We start from the raw sequence: 16561 nt of genomic DNA, 5'->3' as shown, positions 1-16561 counted from the left end.
GTTACACATGCTAATCAACAATTAGTGGTAGCACTACCCACAGCATCCATCAGGTGGCACACACACATAGACAGACAGTGATTGCATGATCCGACGGGTATCACAACTAGTATAAGTGTATTCCTTGAATCACCCGGTGATGGGCTAGAAATTGAGTCTGCTATCTAGGGTGTCTGGGTAGCACTGTAGATGATGTACAGTGGTAGAGGTAAAATAACTTGCCTTCCACTGCGGACACCTGGGTTCAATTCCCGGCAGCGGTTTGTCAGACATTCCTACAGACACAATTGGCCGTGTCTGCGGGTGGGAAGCCGGTGGTGTATGAGTCCTGGTCGCTGCATTAGGATAGCGCCTCCTCTGGTCGCGGAGGGCGCCTGTTTGTGGGGGAGGGGACCTGGGAGAAATAGCGTGAAATTCCTCGCTGTCAGGTGAGAAGAAGCGGCTGTTGACTGCACATGTATCAGAGGAAGCATGTGCTAGTCTAGGGCTCTGCCCAGATCCACGGGGGGGGGGGTGGGATGAGTGCTGAAGCCATGAGAGCATTCAAAGAAATGGTTGGTTTTAGATTTCATAGTAGACTAAATCCATTGAACATACAGTAAGTGGCTAAGCTCTGTAGGGCGGGGTCAAGCATTGTCGGGGTCATCCTCCATCTATCTGCCAGGTTCAGGACTGTGACACTGAATGCATCCAAGCTTTTCATCTGTCACGTCAAACCTTGGACCAGGGGCTCTGAACCACACTAACCATGGAGCCCCATTTGATGAGATTTTGTCCCAAGGAGGAGCACCATCTGCGGGTGTGTGAGGGATACGAGTGGGTACAGTGTGTGCTTTGAACAAAATAGTCATCATACGTTCTCTCACTGGGGTCATTGTACTCTGTACAGTGGATAAAATGATATTGAAATTAAACTGCTCCTCCCTTTGCCGGGAATGCTATGAATCCCCCTCAAGGACCCCTGGAGGTCCCTGGATCCTGCTTTAGGACCAAACGCATCAGAACACACGTTTTGAAAGGCGTTTTTGCAGGATTATAATTGAAACGGATAGAGACAAAAACATGCATATAAAGTGACAGACCGAGGAGCGCTGCCGGGCCACGTGGTCCCCAGCACCTCCTGAGGAAGTCACACATCCTAGATTGAAAGTAGACTTTGATGGAGCTCAAACCAACCAGATGATTACTGGTTGGATGGGGTCTCCTTTCATGCATCAGATGTCCAGGCTGATGACTTGATGTTAATGGCGCCCTTCTAATCTAACCTAGGAAGAGATTATGGGGCCTATTCATTAGTGACTCCTAACAATGTTCTGCTGCTGCCTCTTAACAGGTTATTCGCTAATTATTCAGTGAACATACATGTAATCCACTATGATCTGCTCGTTTTCTGAGAGAGAGAGAGAGAGAGAGAGAGAGAGCATTAGATACTACACACAGCAGAATGTGTGAGATTATGTGCAAAAAATAATTCACCATTGAAAATCCTTTAAGTTCCTTTTAAGTTTTGCACACACAGTTTTCTCTCCTGGTTATAGTTCTGTTACCCTGACTGGCAAAAGCAGCTGTTAACTGATGCTTTGTGTATGGTGCGCGTGTGATTAGTGCTGTTGTGAGCTGTTTGTCTGTGTTTCTTCCGGAGATAATGAGCATGTTTACCATGCAGCATAACGGCAGGCAGGGCCTCTAATAACATCCTTAATATGGACCACAGCAGGAGAGTCAGCGCCTAATGCAAACCACGACCTTCACATCTTACATCCCGACTCGCTGCTGATTCGCCGATGGGATGATCTGTTAGTTGTTGCCCCGCACAGACACACGCCGGTACCCTATCCCCCCATACCATACCACGCTATGTTATAGTGGCATTATTCTGCATGGTAATGCAGTGATGGATTTAATACGCACAAGCTGATCTTTTTTAAACACGCTCCAGGTGCTGTATTGGTGGTCTCCCAGGGAGCCTGCTCAAAGTGGACAGGTGATAAGAGAAGGGGGGGTTCAGCCACACACGTCCAATCCCCCAATGAGCTTCCCGTGGCCTGTTGATGAGGTCCGCAGCATTCTTCTTCATCACGATAACAGGCAGAATAGGCTGAGAGGCCCAGAGCGGCTCCCTCTGCAGCAGACAGCCAGCGCGCGCACACACACACACTCACACACACACACACACACACACACACACACACGCACGCACACACACACACACACACACACTCACACACACACACACACACACACACACACACACACACACACTCACAGTCACACACACACACACACGCGCACGCACACACACACACTCTCTTCTCCCATCACACACTACAATGGAACTAGTATGTGGCCAAGGGCGTCTACGCCTTGATAAATATGCATCGATGCCTCAGAGAAGATGTAGTTATTTCCACCGTTTTGTGTGGGTGTAAATTTATGTGCGTAATCCCTGTGTACTATATCAATGCTTCTGGTCAAAATGGGAATGAATATTCACACACTCACACAGACACCACTAAAGTCAGGAAATGCAGATATGATGGTATTACTAACTCTAGACATGTACAATATGTTTGCAGATGATGCAACCGGAGCCTGGCAGAACACTTGACTAATGTGTGTTTGCCGCAGACGGAAAACGTATGAATATATTATATCAGAGGTTTTCAAAGTGGGAGGCGGGCCTCCCCGGGGGGGGGGGGGGGGGGGGCTCCAAACAGTTTTGGGGAGGCTCAGTTGAATCGAAGTAAAACATATTACATTAGTTATTACACATTAGTTATCAAAAGTGATCAAATCACAGAATAGCCTAAATGTGTGTGTGCGATTTGGTTAAAGAGATAGTTCAGAGAGTAGATAGTTCTGGAGAATCTTAGTGTTTTTTTCCAGAGGCAGAAACAAATAAATGCCTTTCAGACAATGTATTTGGTGTAGTCTGAAGTATGTCCAATAGCAATATTAGGCTATTTTGGCTCAATTGTTGAGTATCTATTGGATCAAATATCATAATGTTACAACCTGAAGGAAGTAACAAATGAGGGGAGTTATACACCAAAGTAAAAGTTAAACAACAATTTATGAACTAAAACTATGGGACAATAACGAGACAACACAAACATTAAACAAATGAACAGAACAAAATGTGCATCAATGAGGAAGGAGAGAGACTTGAAGGTCTGAAGGTCTTCTAAAAGGCCAAGGAGTACACCAGGCCCAGGTGAACCCAATCAGCCTAACAACCCCAACCATGGCCGTAACCAGCTATGAGGACTAATATTTCAGAGGATTTTTTTTTATTTTATTTTTTTTATTTTTTTATTTTTTTTATAAAACAACCTGCATGGAAAAGCATGAAAAACACGGGATCGCTTTTATTTTGAAACGAAAGGCAGGTCAGGCAGGAAGTCATCTGACGCCGCGTCCGCGGTAACTTGATTCCGAGAGAGCAGCAGCATGGTGGTGAGTGATGACTGTCTGTCTGCCTGGCGAGATAATTGAAGGTGAGCGAGCTGCGAGACAGTGAGCGAGTGAACGACAGACAGTGAGTGACACTGACAGATTTTTTAGCAACAACCAAGAAAGTAAGTGTCTAGTCTGTCTCTTAAGTAATGTTACCTGTGTGACACGTTGGGATGCTACTGGCTAATCATGCATGATGCCAATTGCCAAGCTCCCGAAGTCAGGTATGCAGGTGGCTATATGCATGGTTTCAGTTTCATGACCCAATAAGTAACAAAAAGAGGTGGTGTAAAGTTAAAAACAACATAATATATTTTATTTTATTTTTCAATCGTTCCTATCAGGAATAAATACATGTCCCTCTGTATGTTTTTTTTTATTATCGATGATGACTTTGTGTGTTGTGTACGGCTTGGGTTGTGTACCTGTGTTTGTAGGTGTCATTTTGATATGAATTTGGCTAAAACAGTTTGTGTTTGTTAGTTACAATTATGTTGACAGGAGAGCTGAGCAGGTGGTGACATGAAAGAGAATATACTGAATAATGACATTACAACAGTATAATCCTAATGTTGATTTAAAATGATATATTACTCTAAATATGGCTAAAAAAGGGAGAAAAAAAACCCTCAAACTTTTTTCGGTGGCGCCTCCCCTTGCTGGACCTCCCCTATTTCGGAACCCTGGTTACGGCCCTGACCCCAACACCAGGCTCCTGCTAGAGGGTCAGGAGAGTGGGAGGGTCGTCACGAAAGATGACATCTGATCAGATGGGTGACCCTGACAAAATCTTATCAAATTGGGGTGTGTGGTCTAATTTGTGTCAGTTTAGGGGTCCTTGATGTGAAAAAGTATTCACCATTTGCTGGAAGTTCAATCAGTCTTGATTTAAAAATCCCCAAAGCCCCTTCGTTTAGTTTAGTTTGATGGAATGTTCATTTAACACGTCCATTCATTTCATAATGATTTTCTTTGCAATTTCACTATTCTAACTGAACACAAGAAACAGACTTCACTTACTTTCCCCCATAGGTTTTGCGTGGCAATATTCACCTCAGCTGACTTGAGTAGACACCCAATTGGGTAAGCATCTGTTGCAAAAAAATATTATGATGACCTTTATGATAATTACATCATCCTGAACTTATGAATTTATACTTACTCATATAAAACACTTTATATCATCCGGATAATGAATGGCTGGAATTATGCCATTTTCGTAGATGAGCATTTTAACATTCAAACCTTTCAACCCAAGGCAAGAACACTCATTTTGCAATCACTATATTATTCAGTATTATAACTACTTTTTCCTCATCTATATATGCCTTAGTGCAAAATGTGTTTTGTGGAGGATATATTCAGTGTTTGGCAGTAGCTAGTTATAATTAGCAAAGGTACTAGCTTAACTACATTTCTCAGTAGCGTGGTGGTAACTTAACTACATTTCTCTGGGGATAGCTTCAATGTAGTGAATATATATTTTAATGTAGAGTAGCTGGTAGCTTAGCTCACTACATTTTACAAGTAGCTTGCCCAACACTACTGTATCGGACATGCACATTCAGACACAGTACATGTGGTAAATTACTTCTGTTAATAGTACAGATGTGAAGACAGAAAGTAATACTGGCAAGAAAATGTTGTGCTCTCCTCCGTTTCGAAAGCACTTTTATTTAGCAGGTTGCGCTGCTAAACCAAGCTGCTGTAAGACAATTAGTCTCTACCTTGTTGAAAACATCTGCAATGATTACTGGAGCTGGAAAGGTATTTTAAGAGATGTGGCTCTAATTTCTGTTACTATGGAGATGATTAGCCTAAGACACTGCTAATAAACTAAGTGCTAGGTGCTCATCTACTTCCAATGTAGGCCTGTGTTCAATCAATCAATTTAATATAGTGCCAAATCATAACAAGTTATCTCAAGGCGCTTTACAAATAAGGTAGAAAGTGGTGAAAGAATTCCCACACGCACTGGCGATTCTACTGCAAGGTCATGTGTCAATTGAAGCATTTGCACATGGCGATGGCGTCAAGGAAAAAGACCCCTTTAACAGGAAAGAAAACCTTGAGCAGACCGGGCTCTCGAGTGTTCATCTGCCCTGAGTGGTTGGGTTGAGAAAGAGAGAGATGCACAGTAATGGCAGTAATAATGATACCACTACCAACAGTGGTGGAAATGGCCAGGATTTGCTCTGGGAACCCTACTTACGCAGGGTGGGGGTCCCCGGACGCGGCACAGCCCACCCCCCGCCCGATGTCATTTCTGTATGCTTGAATGTTTTTTCATATTGATTTCACTCATTATTACCATTACAGCTACATAAACATCTCTTTCAAAAGTTACTCAAATAAGATTGCCGAGATCTACTGGTTATTTCCCCTTGATTTTATTCATGACAGACTTGATGGAACATTGTTATTGACGCTGCTTATTCAGCTTCCAAATACATACTCTCTATTATTCTCTGCTTCTTTCATGCTGTCCTCTCCACTGCAGCCGGGCATGGTGCCTTCAGGTGCGATCAGATTTATGAAAACGCTTTAGAGAAACAGTGCTAAACATCTATAAGCTTCTTCTTTTTTAAGAAAACAACTTGGACCCTGGGAAAGAGGCAAAGAGAGTTCCCACAGCGTTCCCACCACGCAATGATCGTTCTGGGAACCCCGTTCCCAACCGTTCAGCGCCATTTCCACCACTGACTACCAACTATAATAAGTAAAAGCATAAGTATAGTAATAGTAACGCACAGTTACAACGGTAGTAACTGTAAAAACAGGACTAATAATAGTAATAGTAGTGGGTCTCTTCCCATTGGAGTCAGGATCGAGATCACGGAGTATCCACCCATGTTGTGTGTGTGTGTGTGTGTGTGTGTGTGTGTGTGTGTGTGTGTGTGTGTGTGTGTGTGTGTGTGTGTGTGTGTGTGTGTGTGTGTGTGTGTGTGTGTGTGTGTGAGAGAGAGAGAGAGAGACCATGTATGCCAATGTGCATTTTATGTGTATATGTGTGTGCTACAGGCAGAGTGGAGCAACAATAACAGAGAATATCAGTATTTGTTATATACATATATTATTATATTATCGTATAATATTACATATAAGATAATAATAATGAGGTCTGTCTGCAGTAGATGGACAGAATTCTGTTTGATGGAGGCTATTATAGTTCAATCATGCACTGCTATAAAAGCAAATGAATTGTTTTTTCTCTCAATTGGTTGCTTCACATGGGCATTCAAGAGACATTTATAGCTGACACAAGCGTCCACACTGATAAGTGATGGGAAATGAATAGCATTAAGATGTCTGATAGGCCGTTACGCATATAGCCCTATAGGCCTACCATTATTTCTTTTTATATTTTATGATTTTGCATTAAGATTTGTGCTTACACTCATTTTGTCTTTTAACAAGGAAACTTATAAATTAAAAATTCAGATTATCAAGGCATCATCCTACATCAACCTACATCTTTAAAAAAAGATATTTAGCAATGGAAGTGCCAGTTCTTTGCATGGTCCTGCTCTCCGCTGTGAGTTGTCACATGTCATATAATAGGCTATGTGGATCTTGTTTGTCATATTCTCGGTAGCTATATGACAATAAGTTCAGAGAATATGACAAATACGATCCACTGACTAATAATAGGCATACATATTCATTAAGCCAATTCTATTTGACTGGAAACATGATGTTATGTGATATTATATTATGTTCTGTAACCTTTGTTATGTTATGTTATGTTATATTGTGTTATGTCTTCATACTACACAACTTATTTTCGTTGCATTGGCTATTCATTGGTGACCCCCCCCCCCCCCCAAAATAAATACATAAAAAAATAAAAATCCCAAAATGCTTCCCTCCCAGACAGCGCGATATAAGTGGTACGAGTAGTCCTATCATCCAGCATAGACATACATGAGTAGTAGCCTATTCATTATTCATGTCATTGCAGTTGCCCTGTTATGATACAGTATTTGGAGTGGGCTACCTGATTTGCTCAGCGCGTCCGTCAAGCAATGCGTGGCCCTGCGTCGGGCTGGTTGTGCGCGCTCATAGGTCGGACGGAGAAGAATCGGAGGGGGGGCAGGCAAAGTGCGCGCCTACGAGACTGCGCGCCGCAAGGAGGGGGAGAGGTCCAGCTGCAAAAAAGGAGGAAAAAAATAGGCCGTGACAATGGCAACATCAAGCATCTCGTGAAAGGTAGATAGCAGGCGACGGGGCGCCACGAATAGGGAGTTTGAAAGGCGACCGTCCCTGTTTCGTCCTGTGAAAAGCGGCGACATTAGGACGCGCTGGCTGCCCTATAGCGCGTTTCCTGGAATACCAATTCTTCCGTAATTGAAAATGGAGCGGCGGGGGAGAGGAGAGTCGCGCTGTCTCCATCATTGAGAGGCGCGTCCACCTGCTATCCTGCTGGAGGCCCGGGTTGCTGCTGCTGGTCTGGTGGGGAGGGTCGGGGTGGGGGGGGGAGACATGCATTCAGCGGAAGAAGTGTTTGCATTTCGGGGGAAAGACGCATCTCTGATCCTGTCAAAGGCAGCCGAGAAGGATCCCATTGCGACGGGGGAAAAACGCAGTTTGGGCGCATACGCTCTGGAGGTAGGCAGAAACGTTATTACCCTGCTATTCAGCGTGCCTTGTGTGTGTGTGTTTGAATAGGGAGCGATCTCTATTAAGGTGGCCGAATGCCAGTGACAGCTTGATTTATATAACCCCTGCTATTAATTTGTTATTATTTGATCGGACATTTTATTGAAAAATGAAGAACACACCAAGCATGCGGTGGTGTAGTAGCAGGCAGGCAGGCAGGCAGGCAGCCCTGCCTCCCTGGGACAGCTGTCGTAGCCTACATTCATTCGTCTCTCTGCTCCATCGATTACCTCTTCCCTGCGAAAAATACCCCCCACTTATTCAACGCACAGGCTCTGACCTATTCGCTTTCGGCGCAGAAATACAACACAAATACAGATGTCACGTGTGGTCGTTCAGCGTCCATTGCCTTCCACTATTTGTGTGTTTTGAGGACAACTAGTGGCCCGTGGACGTCATTTTGAATCAACGTTGTGCATCCCGAGCTGTGCAGCCCCCCCCCCCCCCCAAACAAAATGAATAAGGGATGAAATCGGAGAATAACCTATAGCCCAAAACAAATCAATGATTCATGAATGGGTTATTGAAACCCAATGGGATAACACATCATCTTACAGCTAGGCCCCTCCACTGTGCTATACAGCCAATAAATCATTCATAAACGATTTATAAACACACATTTGAGAGATTGGCCTAAGCATGCCGACAGCAAAGCACACACAGGTGTGTGTGTGTGTGTGTGTGTGTGTGTGTGTGTGTGTGTGTGTGTGTGTGTGTGTGTGTGTGTGTGTGTGTGTGTGTGTGTGTGTGCGCGCATGGTGGGGTCAGTAGATCAGTAGCTTACTATGTCTGCTCCCTTTAAAGGAAGCCTCATGATGACAGATGTTTACTGGATGTCCCAGGCAGCCACACAAGCCATGCTAGGAAATAATTAGCTGCAGCCTGTATAATAATAGGCTCCACGCTCAGTTTTGTGGAGGTGTTAGAATCAGTTGTTAACTTTGTTTTAAATAGGATTTTAATTGGATTAGAATTTAACGAGCAAGGAATTTGCTTGGCTGTTTATCGCAATGCGTTGTAAGCTGGGGTTTTAAAAGTAAGAACGCGTGAATCTATTGCCACAATAACAAGCTGCTCGGTCCACACATATAGATTTTGACCTGAGGTGACTTGTTTTGATTAATAAAAGAAACTTGAACCAGAACTTGAAATATTTTGGCATTTTCCTTTACCTCGATGAGAGAGGATGTTGCCGTTCTTTCCCAGCATGCATTGGCTAGTGCTACTCGCTGCAGGATTTGGTAACTGATTAGAGATCAGTGTTGGAAATATTAAGGTCTAATATTAAACGCATTAGGTGAGCAGCTAGCAAGTGCCTGTCGTCGCACTCCTTCTCCAAATCCTCCTCCTCTCCCTTCTCTAACGTGAGGACAGCAGTGGAAACCAGATGGAAGGCCACGCTTTGATTGAGTCAAAGAGAGCCCATAAGAGGGCCAAATTGAGTTGACACGTTGATGCGGGCGCCATTATCATGTGTGACGGGGCCCAGTGTGCCATCGGTGCCTGAGGCTACGTGACGGCGAGGCGGGTGAGAGGGCCTCCTTGCTCCGGCCGCTCGGCCTCGTTTGAAGATCAGAGATGCGGAAACTGACTGGAGCGATCGTATCAAACCGCATCTTCACTCTGTGATGTTGCCACTAAGCCCACAATCCAGGGTTTTGTCTCCTCAGCAGCGTTTGTCAGTCACATCTGCTCCCGGTCGCTCTCGTTGTTTGTGTGAAAGTGCCATTCTGGTCTGTTCAGTTTTTTAAAATTGGGTGAGAAGAAATTGCATCCCAAGGAAACACTACAACACCATCGTGGCTCTATTCCACAGAAGCCAGGCTAGTGTTGGCAGGTTTTCCGAAAATGTGTTTAAAATGCTATTCGAGCGTTATGTTGCAGCAATAAACCCACCAGCTTGTGTACATAGTCCCTTATCTCCTCTAGCCCATGTGTGCTCTGTGGCTGTTGCTGTGCTTCAGCCTTTGGGCACATGTGTTGGGCCTCTAACAGTCCCACCATGTCTGCCTTATGGGGAGAAACATCTACTCATCCAGAATGAACTGATCCTCATCACTCATTCTCATCTGTGCCTCTCCTTCATAATAAGTGAGGATCACGTTTCTAATTAACATTTCTCACCTTGCACGCTGTAACCGCTACGGATAAAGGGGAATAGCTAAAGAAAGGAAACAACAATTAGGATACAACGTCTGCCCCATCTCCTCATTAAGTCTGCCAGTTAGCACTAACGCGTGTTTCGCCTTTATTTTAATGTGCTATGTAGCACAAAAGCTTAATTATGTATGACTGATTGTTTTCCGTTACTAGTAGGTATTGCTTGATGCATATTATAACGGATTTTTTTCTTGTGCTTTCTTCAAATGGCACTATACAGGCGATGACACCTGCGTAGTGCTGCATGATAAATCATATTTTCATCGTCGTCGCGCTATGAACATGCGCAATAAACGCATCACAAAGACTGCCTGAAACACAATGAATAACAAAAATCATTTTATTTCCACGTGGCAAAGCCCGTACACGCTGTGTGTGTAGTTTCAGCTTGAGTCGCTAACAGAGAGGCTTGCTTGTTGTGGGCATAGTGCTATTCAATGTTTGGGGTCTATGTTAGCAGTATTCAAGCAGAAAGACACAGGAAGTGTATAGCTCATATGTAGAGCCATATGAAATCCCTTTATTTTTTTCAAAATTCCGTTAAATTTTTCCCCCAAATTCTGTTTTTTCCATTTCCATTTTAATTTAGGGGTTAGGAGGAGTGATATTTTTTCTTTTTCTGACGACTTGGCTCTCTCATACCGCTTTCAGACAAGACACGGTTCTGGTTCTGGCTCTGGCTCCGTTCTGGAGTCTCAGAACCTTGGTGCTTTCTGGCGAACCAGCCCGTGTTCCCACCAGTTTAAGGGGAACCAAAGTGGGAGGACATTATTCGGTACTCCTTCTTCAGTTTTTTAAGTTTATTAATTATTTGGTCTGGCGTTCGAGTGAACCCTAACCCAGCCTTGGCCATCTCTTCCGCATGTTCGGCATACGACTTGCTCTTTCTTGTACTGCTTTCTAGCTTTTCTTGAGATTCGGTAGATGCCCAAATCGCCACTAAGCATTTGGTTTCCTCAGGAGACCACTGCAAATTATTTTTCTCCATGTTGTCGCTGCCTTCTTCTCCTTCCTGCTCGTTTTCACAGCCTAGAATGAGACACGCCCACTGATGATGTCACGGTTCCCAAGGAAAAACCAACTATTTTTTGGTTCCGCTGAGAACCAACTTTTCAGGTTATTTTCAGGTTATTTTCTCGGTCTGAACGTGCCGGCCGGTTCAAATTTGGGTTCGGGAAGCGGAACCGGCACGGAGCCCTGCCGGTGTGAAAGCCCTATCAGACAGCCTCTTCGACATGTTTCTCAAGGTGAAAACTAAGTTGTGAGGTGCAGTAAGAGTCCCACACAAGACCAACCTCCCTCTCAAAACACCCCAATCCAATCATTTTTCTAGGCCTATTTTACAATTATGAAATCATTTAGGTTACTACAATCATTAGTTTGTTCGGAAATATTCCATGTTTTACAGTTGATTCCATTTTTATTACCAAACTCCATGATTCCGTCCGTTTTTTCCGCTTTGCGGAAATCATATGGCCCTGCTAATATGCATGCTTCAATCTTTGTTTATTTATCACAAGTCACATCGTCATCGCAATATTGAACAATGTTCTCGCACATCACAGATTTCCCCTCGTATCGTGCAGGCCTACACCTGCATATATCTCATTAAGCATGCATAGAGAGGCATCCTATATGGAACCATGTGGTGTTTTGTAGTCTGGAGCGCTGCAGGTTCTCTGCCCGGTATAACCCGACAGTATGGAGCCACCTTGGCTGTGTCCCAGTCCGTGTGTAGAAGCACCGCTGAGCCTCTCCGGGCCCATTGTATGTTTAAGCACTGTGTGTATATGTCAGGCCTCTGTATGCAGAAGCCTGCTGCGTCGACCTCCGCCCGGTGACACGCTGGCTGCGGCCCAGCAGAGGCAGCCTTTCTCCGGCTTGTGTAATTAAAGGCAGAGGTAGGTCCAGGCGGAGGAGCTGGGCTCTGATTGCTTTTCATGACCGCGAGGAGCGAGGAGAGAGCTGCAGCGTTGCTGAGCTCCTCTCTGCCCCCCAGACAGGAGCTGCTCCAGGAAGAGACACACACATGGCTTGTACTCACGTACACACGTACGCTGGTATACTACACATTACACACACACACACACGCACGTAAACATACACATACACACACACACACCGACACACATATATACTTGCACACGTTGTGGCTGAGACAGGCAGAAACTACATCTGTAGCCGACAGGCAAACTGTGCTAATCTACTTTGAAGAATGGCCCGTTTTACAGAATCTGTATCAGTGTGAGGCACCGAGAGGCAAAACTGTTAGAGCCAAGTCATGTCATGAATTAAAAGCAGCCCAATCAGAAAGACATTAAGGAGCTCTCCCTCGATTGGCTGATGGTCGGCATTGACAGAGCGGCTGATGTGCGATTGGGCCGAGCGTGGATGTGAGCAGAGGCTGCCTGCGGTTGGCTGATGGGACCGGCGCTCTGCAGGGGGAGCTGTGCTCCGGCAGGTTCTGGGGGTGCCAAGAAGCTTCCCCCTCCCCAGCAAGAAGCTTCCCCCTCCCCAGCAAGAAGCTTCCCCCTCCCCAGCAAGAAGCCTACCCCTCCCCAGCAAGAAGCTTCCACCTCCCCAGCAAGAAGCTTCCCCCTCCCCAACAAGAAGCCTACCCCTCCCCAGCAAGAAGCTTCCCCCTCCCTAGCAAGAAGCTTCCCCCTCCCCAGCAAGAAGCCTACCCCTCCCCAGCAAGAAGCTTCCCCCTCCCCAGCAAGAAGCTTCCCCCTCCCTAGCAAGAAGCTTCCCCCTCCCCAGCAAGAAGCTTCCCCCTCCCCAGCAAGAAGCTTCCCTCCTCCCCAGCAAGAAGCTTCCCCCTCCCCAGCAAGAAGCTTCCCCCTCCCCAGCAAGAAGCTTCCCCCTCCCCAGCAAGAAGCTTCCCCCTCCCTAGCAAGAAGCTTCCCCCTCCCCAGCAAGAAGCTTCCCCCTCCCCAGCAAGAAGCTTCCCTCCTCCCCAGCAAGAAGCTTCCCCCTCCCCAGCAAGAAGCTTCCCCCTCCCTAGCAAGAAGCTTCCCCCTCCCCAGCAAGAAGCTTCCCCCTCCCCAGCAAGAAGCTTCCCTCCTCCCCAGCAAGAAGCTTCCCCCTCCCCAGCAAGAAGCTTCCCTCCTCCCCAGCAAGAACCTTCCCCCTCCCCAGCAAGAAGCTTCCCCCTCCCCAGCAAGAAGCTTCCCCCTCCCCAGCAAGAAGCTTCCCCCTCCCCAGCAAGAAGCTTCCCTCCTCCTCAGCAAGAAGCCTCCCCCTCCCCAGCAAGAAGCTTCCTCCTCCCCAGCAAGCAGCAACCGAGCTTTTGCGCTCTAAGGGCCCGGCAAACATGGATGAGATGACATATATGATCTGGGTGGGCCCCAAAGCTTTGGAGGGGAGGGGAGGGGAGGGAGGGGAGGGGAGGGAGGGGAGGAGAGCATGGCTGCAGGCCTATACCTCTTCTCTTTCTCTGCTTTCATTCCTGACAGCTGGCTGCTTAAAGCACACAGAGGGTTTCAACTGACGTTGCCTTACAAGAGATTGTGGTGGAAGGGAGGAGAAGCAGGATCCGGATGCCAACTCCTCCAACCATATTTTTTCCAACATGTCCATGAATTCGTTCAGCCAGATAATTAAAGGGAATGCATCAGGATCTCTGCCATTAATAAATAAAAAGTCCCAATTAAACTGTGGGTCCATGAAGCCACGTTCTTTGCGTTGTCTACTTGATCTCAATACAGGAGGCCACTGGGACCACGAGCAATGCCGGCTTCCACATTCATAGCTCATTTCCTGCATTCATCACAGACCCTCACGTTGCAGATGGCGAGATAATGTGAAATTGCCCCCCGCGCTCCGCTCTCCGTCTCCCCCGGGGGGCGCCCCTCTGCATTTGAACTCGTGGGATCGTTGAAACGGATAGCGAGAGATCCGATGCTGTGAAATTGGAGGAGGAGGTTCAGGAGGAGGTGGAGGTGGTTTAGTGCTAGTGGACACAGGTGCGCCGCCGACATGAATGGGTGTGAAAGAGGCATATTCGCAACATGACTCGGGGAGAGAGGACGCTATATGACTGGGCTGGATTTTAATTGGATTCACACAGTGCGCTCCCGTGTATTGTTCCCTTTGTAACGGCGCGCACACAGTGGCGATAACAGCTCTGGTTTTTTTTGGTTATATAATAATAACACTAATAGATTCATCGCCCCTTGTCTAATTTGAACATGTTTTCTTTTTGAATTTCCTCCCGGTGAAGCCTGGAGGAGCCGCACGTTTATAGCCATGTTACGCCGGCGCGCTGTGTGTGTATATAATACTGCCAGGGTCCCGGGCACCCGGAATAATAACGACAACCTTCGTTAGCCTTATCTTTGATGCAGTGGATGGAAAGGGGGAGGGGCTGAGACGAGAAAAGGGGGTTGATGATGAGAAAGAGAGCGAACACACACACGGTCGGGATACAGTGAGAGAGAGGTAAAAATAGAGGATCTGCTGGAGGAGAGGGGGATGGAGTCAGAGAGAAGATTAGAGGGAGGGAGCGACTGAGAGAGAGGGATGGAGAGACTACAGAGAGAGGGAAGGGGACAGGAACAAGGGAGAGGCATAGTTGGTGGTGGAGGCGGGGGTGGTGGGGGTGGGGGGTTAGGGGGGTGGGGGGTTACGGGGGCGTGCCTCCCATCACAGCCAGTTGGAGCAAACAAATGGTCGCCAGACAGACAGTGTTGTTTTCTAATGGGAGCTGGAAGAGCAGCTCTCTTGGCGGTGGCCTGGATGTTTCGCCGCCACCTTTCATTTTTCTAAACGCTGTTTTGTCTGTTCGCCACTTAACAAGCCACCAGAAGCCTCAGAACGGGAGCGCGCTTTTATTTGCTGCTGTACATAATTACCAGCCATTCAAAGACAGGCTTGGTTTGGCCCCTCTAAGCGATGTTGTGAATTTATGTACCAATAAGAGACAGGCTACATTCCCCCCTGTAAAATATTTCATTCGGTTTTGAAGCCTTTAAATTCACGCCGCCCAGTGCTGTAGTGGTAAAAAAAAAAGTGGGTAAACTATACTTTTGACTCGAGGCAGCTTTCTCACGGGGCACCGGCAGTGTTATAACGGCGGATAAATAAGCTTCCGTGACCGATATACAAGACAAAATATGAGAGTATATAGAACAACTTAATCTGAATCATATAGCCCTATAAGGTATATCAGGGGGTTCCCCCACATTTCTGAGTAGCCAGCCAGATAGAAAAAGTAGCTGGCTATGGGATGGGCCTTGCCCCTCAAGGGGGGTCCGGGGGGATTCTCCCCCGGAAGATTTTTTTTTTTACATTTTAAAGTAAAATTCATCAACCTGGTGCATTTGAGAGCAAAATGAACTACACACATCTCTAATGTGTTGTGACTTTACAAATAATTAGGCCTAAACAATCAATATAAAATGTATTTATTGAACATTTGTTGAATTTCTCCAGGTATGAAAAGTTAAATTATACAGTAGGTAGCCTACTTTAAAGGACCTTGTATGAACCCTGTATATACAGTTTGAAGAGTGTAATATAGTTCTCTCTCTCACACACACTGTACCTGTGATTGTCAGCTTCAGCTTTATAGCTAAAAGTATGTAGACAGATTGAATCTGTGATTCTTGAATACCAATATATAATTCAAACTGTCCACAAACACATTGGGCAAGGATAGGTAGACAACATACTGTACATGGAAATAAAAGTGGTTCTGCCACTCTGGCCACTAAATTTTAGTCAGCCAATATTTATTTATACAGATCTCGGCACAACAACCACAAGTATGTTTCTAGATAGTTTTCAACATGGTCGTATTATATTGGCTTTATACAGTAGGCTAGCACCTGGACTATTCAAGTCGACTCGCATGCACCTAATGTTACAAACTTTACTTGATCAGAGGGAAATCAATCATGTTTCTTACACCAGTGATTCACTCTTCAATTGTAAAACGGTGAGCCTATATGATTTTCCCCACTCCGGACACACATTTTTAACCAACCTTACCTACCGTATGTTCAGCTCTCCAAATGCGCATTGCGCATCGCTGGCACAATGGCACCGTTAAGTTGTTTGAAGGGAGCGCTGTCTGGGCAGGCAAGCACAGCTCGATAAAGGCACCAACGTGACCGGGGCCGTGTACCTTTCCCGTGGAGCGCTCCACAAAAATAGGCTACGGTTCGCGGAGATCCTGGTCAGTGCCATGCCCATGTGTAATCTTTTTTCTTTTCTTTTGGTGTGTGACGTGCTTGGCGTGGTCTCCGCATCAACAGAGTTTACGCGAACGTGTTAAAACTCGTGC

The sequence above is a fragment of the Poromitra crassiceps genome (genome assembly GCF_964638095.1).
Source record: "Poromitra crassiceps genome assembly, chromosome: 15".
NCBI classification, from domain to species: Eukaryota; Metazoa; Chordata; class Actinopteri; order Beryciformes; family Melamphaidae; genus Poromitra; species Poromitra crassiceps.
This window is presented reverse-complemented; position numbering follows the sequence as displayed.